General features: G+C 42.3%; 1 pseudogene; it reads left to right on the top strand.

Moving 5' to 3' along the window:
• The first annotated feature begins 4116 nt into the window (after positions 1 to 4116).
• Positions 4117 to 4448, top strand: LOC113185719 (calmodulin pseudogene; annotated as a pseudogene).
• The last annotated feature ends 2256 nt before the right edge of the window (positions 4449 to 6704 follow it).

Raw genomic sequence — 6704 nt, 5'->3', positions numbered from 1 at the left:
GAGGGGAGGGGAGGGGGGATAGTAGAGGATAGGAAAGGCAGCAGAATACAACAGACACTAGTATGGCAATATGTAAATCAATGGAAGTGTAACTGATGTGATTCTGCAATCTGTATACAGGGTAAAAATGGGAGTTCATAACCCACTTGAATCAAAGTGTGAAATATGATATATCAAGAACTATGGGGGCTGGGGATGTGACTCAAGTGGTAGCGCACTCGCCTGGCATGCGTGCAGCCGGGTTTGATCCTCAGCACCACATACCAACAAAGATGTTGTGTCCGCCGAGAACTAAAAAATAAATATTAAAAAATTCTCTATCTCTCTCTCTCTCTCTCTCTCTCTCTCTCTCTCTCTCCTCTCTCACTCTCTCTTAGAAAAATAAAATAAAATAAATAAAATAAAAAATAAAGGACCTTACTCAATTTTAAAAAAAAAGAACTATGTAATGTTTTGAACAACCCCAACAATTAAAAAATAATTAATTAATTAATTAATTAATTTAAAAAGTAGTTCTAGCTATAAAAATAATGCAGTTAGGACTGGGCGGTGGAGCTCAATGGTAGAGTACAGGCAATGTGCAAGGCCCGTGGTTCAATTCCCAGCACAAGAAAGAAAGAGAGGTAGGAAGGGAGAAGTTGTATATGATCATTAATATAAAAACAATATCAATGCCAGGCATGATGGTGATACCTTCAATCCCAGAGAGGCAGGAGGTTCACAAATTCAAGGCCAGTCTCAGCAGCTTAGCAAGGCTATAAGCAACTTAGGAAGATCCTATCTCAAAATTTTAAAAAATTTAAAAAGGAGTTGGGGTTGTAGCTCAGTAGTTAAGCATCCCTAAATTCAATTCCCAGTATACCCTCCCACCCCAAAAATCACAATACTAAAATTTACCAGTTTTTAAAAGTCAGAAGTCCCTTCTTCCCTGTTCCATGTCTCTCTCCTAGAATGACTACTTTTGTTTGATGTGTATCATTATAGCTCTTTTCCTATGCATTCATATATATATATATATATATATTGATACAGATAGGATAAATAGATCTGTAATTTTGAAGGCTTCTATATTTTGAGTAAGAACACCTTTTTTTCAAGAATTGGCAATAATTTTCAGTAATAACAATAGTCACCCACAGCTTATATAAATCACAAATCACTTCTTATAGGAAACTACAAAAGGTATATTTGTGATTTACATTAGAAATTGTTCGATTTATGTGGAATTAAAGAGAAACCAATGTTGGTCGTGCCATTTTTCTATATTAACTTGATCTGGTAGTTTGTCATTTTTATTTTGCCGTGTCTGCTCATTGTCATTCAAGGAACACTGTAAGAGAATCAGAAGATGAATCCACAGCACACAATTGTTTACAGCTAGCAAAACCCATGCATACACACAACTCTACCTGACCCTTATTCATCTTGAGATGTGCTAGAAAATGGCAGAAATGGGGCTTGAAATTCTGTCTTCACATTTCAAACCTGTGTTCTAGTCAGGATGAGCCAGAAGGAAGTAAGCTGTTACACGATGTGGTAGTTCTACAAATCCTTATACACAAGATTTTAAAATTTAGGTTCTACCTTTAAAAGGTAGAACCTAAAGACACCTCCCTTGACTAAGGACTGGACTCAGTAACTCACTCACAATCAAACCCTCCAAGAGGAGCCCTGTGATGTGTGAACCCTCCAAGAGGAGGAGAAGGCACACATCTGCCAGATTCCCAGAATGCGGGCCCTGGGCGAGTAGCCACAGGAGGTAAGGAAGCCCAAGCTTAAGGTTCCAGCTCACAGAAGCATCTGGGCCCTCCCACAGCCAGCATCAACCCGAGAGATCTTCACGTGTATCCCCCCAAAACTCACACTGAAATCTTCATGTGAGTCGGGCACAGTGTCACCTGCCTGTAATCCCAGCGGCTCGGGAGGCTGAGGCAGGAGGACCATGAGTTCAAAGCCAGCCTCAGCAAAAGCGAGGCACTAAGCAACTCAGTGAAACCCTGTCTCTAAATAAAATACAAAATGGGGCTGGAGATGTGGTTTAGTGGTAGAGTGCCGCTAAATTCAATCCCCAGTACCCCCCCTCCCCTGCAAAAAATTAATCAATCAATCTTCATGTGATGGTACCAGGAGGAGGGACTTTGGGATGATTGGGGCTGTTGTCTTGGTAAAGGGAGCCCCAGAGAGCTGGCAGACATCTCGTACCACATGAGGACCTGCGAGAAGTCAGCACCTGTGGCCCACAGGAGGCCCTGCCCTCCAGAACTGTAAGAAGCATCTACTGTTCATGAGCAGCACAGTCAATGGCCTTTACTACAGCAGCCCACAGGGGTCAAGATGACACAGAATGGGTGGCCTTGTGGACAATCCTGACCCAAGTCCTCCAGGTGAAGGCTCTGGTGTTCGGGACAGAAAGAAGCCATCCTTTCTGTGCCCCTATGGAAGCACTGAAAGTTGGTAATCACTGCTGTTTACGACGCCAAGAGCTGGAGCACCTTACACCACCGTGTTAGTAATGAACGAGGTAACGTCCCTTTGTACAGCCAGTCAGGGTTGGGACCAGCAACCCTTCAGGCACCAAGGTGGCTAATACTGAGACAGCAGAGAACTGGCTCACAGCCAGGGGCCAGGCCCTCCAGCTTGAGGTCTTTTCGTTCACCCTATAATCACTGCCCTTTTTGCTAGGGGTCTCCTCTTCTCTTTCCTTTTCTGCAGGGTCTCCCTATGTTGCCCGGGCTAGTCTCCAACTCCTGTGCTCATGCCACCTCTCACCGTGGCCTCCCAAGGCTGGGACCACAGGTGCACACCATCATGCCCGGCAAACACAGCCCTTTTAAGAGGTCGATGAAATGCCACTGCTTCATGAAATGCCCCCAGGAATCTCTCCCTCCAGCTTATCTAAAATTACCTCATGTATTGAACTACATTCTGTCTCCCAATTATTGAGGACCTACTATGTATCGGGAACTATGACCAGTGAGTCTCGGCCTCGACCATACATGAGAATCGCCTGGGAAAGCCAGTCACATCAGAAGCTCTGGTGGTGCAGCTGGGAGCGTACCTTAGTGGTAGAGCGCCTGCCTAGCACTGCGGGAGGCCTGGGTTCCATCCCCAGCACCAGGAAAAAAACTCTTTTTTTAAATCTCCAGGAGTGGGGCACAGGCATCAGTGGGTTTAAAAGCTGCACTGGTATGGGTGCGGTGGCACACATCTGTAATCCCAGTGGCTTAGGAGGCTGAGGCAGGAGGATCGTGAGTTCAAAGCCAGCCTCAACAATTGCAAAGCACTAAGCAACTCATGAGACACTGTCTCTAAATAAAATACAAAATGGAGCTGGGGATGTGACTCAGTGGTGGAGAGTCCCTGAGTTCAATCCTCAGCACCCAAAAAAATAAAATAAAAAATAAAAATAAAAAAATAAAAGCTGTACTAGTGATTCCAAAGTGCCCAAGGCTGAGAACCACCACTGAACACCTCACCTGCACTTCTCGAAGACACTCTGCTGGGCAGATTTTAGGAACAGGGCTCACAGTGTTTACTGGCTGTATAACAGTATAAAACTATGAGTAGCAGAACCTGTGGCCTCCAGGCTGTGTGCCTCCTGACTGTAGCCAGCTGTAGGTCTTCCTCTGCGCCAGTGTTCGCTGTCCAGGGTTGAAGCACTACAGCCAGCCATGCACACACTGCAGGCCCTCAGTGGACATCATCAGGTGCCCCACTTCCTGGATTTGCCAGGTGGAGACTGGTGAAGGATGCACTTGCTCTGGCCTCCTGAATCAGGGCAATGAGTTCAAACTTTAGAGACAATGAAGGTAGAGGCTATGACTAGGATCACCAGGGGAAGAGAGAGTTGCACAATAAACCCACCTGAGCTTCAGCCAGATTTTCAAGAATCAGGGCCCAGTACTCACTAAGGGGAAGCTGCCCAAAGGAATGTCAAACCTCAACTCAGATACCAAGTGGAGTGAGTGGTTGTGTGATCGCACCTCGGAAACTGTTAGCGCTTGCAGCGTGGCTGACCAACTGTCGGAAGAGCAGATTGCAAAACTCAAAGAAGCTTTCTCACTATTTGACAAGGCTGGTGATGGAACTATAACAATAGAGGATCTGGGAACTGTAATGAGGTCTCTTGGGCAGAATCCCACACAAGCAGAGTCACAGGACATGATTAATGAAGTCATGCTGATGGTAACGGCACAACTGACTTCCCTGAATTTTGGACAACGGGATGGCAAGAAAAATGAAAGACACAGACAGTGAAGAAGAAATTAGAGAAGAATTCCATGTGTTTGATAAGGAGGGCAATGGCTTTATCAGTCAGCAGAGCTTCACCTGTGATGACCAACCATGGAGGGAAGTTAACAGATGATGAGCTGATCAGGGAAGCAGGTGTTGATGGTGATGGTCAAGTACACTATGAAGAGTTTGAACAGATGATCACAGCAATGTGAAGACATTGTACAGAAGGCATTAAATTTCTTGTATAAAACTGTTTGTTTGCATTTTCTTTGCAACTTATCTGTAAAAGATTTCCCCCTACTGTCAAAAAAATATGCCTGTATAGTAATTAGGACTTCATTCCTCCAAGTTTTCTTCCCTTATCTTGCTATCATTGTCTTGATACCTTATTTTAGAAAACTGACCAAGTAACATGGTACATGTGGCTTACTCCGGGTATATCTAAGCCCTTCTGCACACCCAAACTTTAGATGGAGTTGGTCAAATGAGGGAACATCTGGTTTCCCTCTGGGTTAGGCCTTTTTTTTTTTTTAAGAGAGAGAGAATTTTTTTAATATTTATTTTTAGTTTTTGGTGGACACAACATCTTTATTTTATTTTTATGTGGTGCTGAGGATAGAACCCAGTGCCTGGCACATGTCAGGGAAGCACACTACCACTTGAGCCACATCCCCAGCCCCAAGGGTTATGCCTTTTTTTAAAGTAGTTTTCTTTAGAAATTGTCAGCTTGTTGTTGTTGAAGTATGGAGTTGTAACTCTGCATGAACTGGGGACAGTCAACAACATACACTTAAGAGTTGCACTATTGCAAAATGGGTGGATTATCCAGGTACTTGTACACTATTTTTTTGTACTGCTGGTCTTGTACAGGAAACATTTTCTTTTATTGTTACTTGCTTTTTTAATTTTGTCTAGCCACTTAAAGAAAACCTGCTTATGGCATAATTTGCCTTAAATCCATTCCAAGTTGTATATTTGTTTTCCAATAAAAAAAAATAACAATTTACAAAAAAAAAAACCTCAACTAAGCCAAACCTCTCAAGGTGTAGCCAGAGGGAATCTGAGGCCCAGAAAGGATGTGTCTGTCCCTCATGAGTGACTGCTGCTAGCTAGTAGATAAACTGGTGGGAAATCCACCATCGCCAGCCCAAAGCAAGGCTCTTCTGAATGTTTCCATGAACAAACAGATGACAGGGACTTCAGATGCAACTTCCAATATGAAGTTGATTGTCAGTATTCAGGCAAAAGCAAAGATGCTTTTAAATGGGTTACTTTTTTTTTTTTTTTTTTACTTTCTTTTGGAGCTTACAAAATACTCCAGGTCCTAGTCTTATGAAGTAAGACTCTATAAACATTTATAAATAGAACATATAGATTTATGTTCTTTTTAGAACTTTTAGATTCCTAATCCTTACAATGATTTAGGAAATTAATAACTTATAATGACTAAGGAGGTGGGGGTGCAGAAACAGCTGGTAGTTATTAAAACAAGTTTTAAAATTAAAATTAAAATTTAACAACAAGGTTAAAAGGACTTTTTTTTTTTTTTTTTTTTTTAAAGATGGGGCTTCACTATGTTGCCCAAGCTGGCCCAGAACTCTGGGCTCAAGTGTTCCTCCATCCTCAGCCCCCATGTGGCTAGGACACCTGAAGTGAGGCTCCCATGCCACCGTGCTGGGGACCCCTACCACGGACCTACCAAGTTCTTTTACTTTTTCTTTTTTTCCAACACAATCGAGATCTCCTATTTGAGTCAACTCTTTTTGCTTAATAATTGCTGATGTGTTGTGTCAGTCTAGCCATTCAATGAACATACTTCCAACAGAATATAAAGGTGATTCTAAAAAGAAATGTAATCAACTCAAAGATACCACGTCCCAAAAATTCTAATGTAAGAATGTAGAGAGGATTCATGGACCAAAAGTATCTAAGAAGGCTCATCTCATAAATGACCAGTAGCTTCCTTCTATTTTTCTTTATTTTTGTCATTTTTATTTGTAATTACATGATCAAAATTACCAATGTAAAACTACAAGACAGGAAACTGGGGCCTGTGAATAGTAGCTACAAGGAAATACTAGAAATTCCAGGATGTCACTCCAAGAGGATATGCACCAGGTCCAGTGGCACGTGCCTGTAATCCCAGCAATTAGGGAGGCTGAAGTAGAAGGATGCCAAGTTCCAGGGCACCCTCAGCAATTTAGCAAGGACCTGTCTCAAAATTTTAAAATTAAAAAAAAAAAAAGAGCCAAAGATGTGACTCTGTGGTTAAGAGACCTTGAGGGCTGAGGATATAGCTCAGTTGGTAGAGTGCTTGTCTAACATGCATAAGGCCCTGGGTTCAATTCCCAGCACCACCACCAAAAAAAAAAAAAAAAAAAAGACCTTGGGTTCAATCCCTGATATATATATATATATAAAGTTTATTTTTAATTTTTTAAAAACACTCTTTTTAGCAATAATGATCA

Source organism: Urocitellus parryii, chromosome 2 (assembly GCF_045843805.1).
Source record: "Urocitellus parryii isolate mUroPar1 chromosome 2, mUroPar1.hap1, whole genome shotgun sequence".
NCBI classification, from domain to species: domain Eukaryota; kingdom Metazoa; phylum Chordata; class Mammalia; order Rodentia; family Sciuridae; genus Urocitellus; species Urocitellus parryii.
Note: the sequence above shows the minus strand (reverse complement) of the source record. Positions and strands in the feature narration are given on the sequence as shown.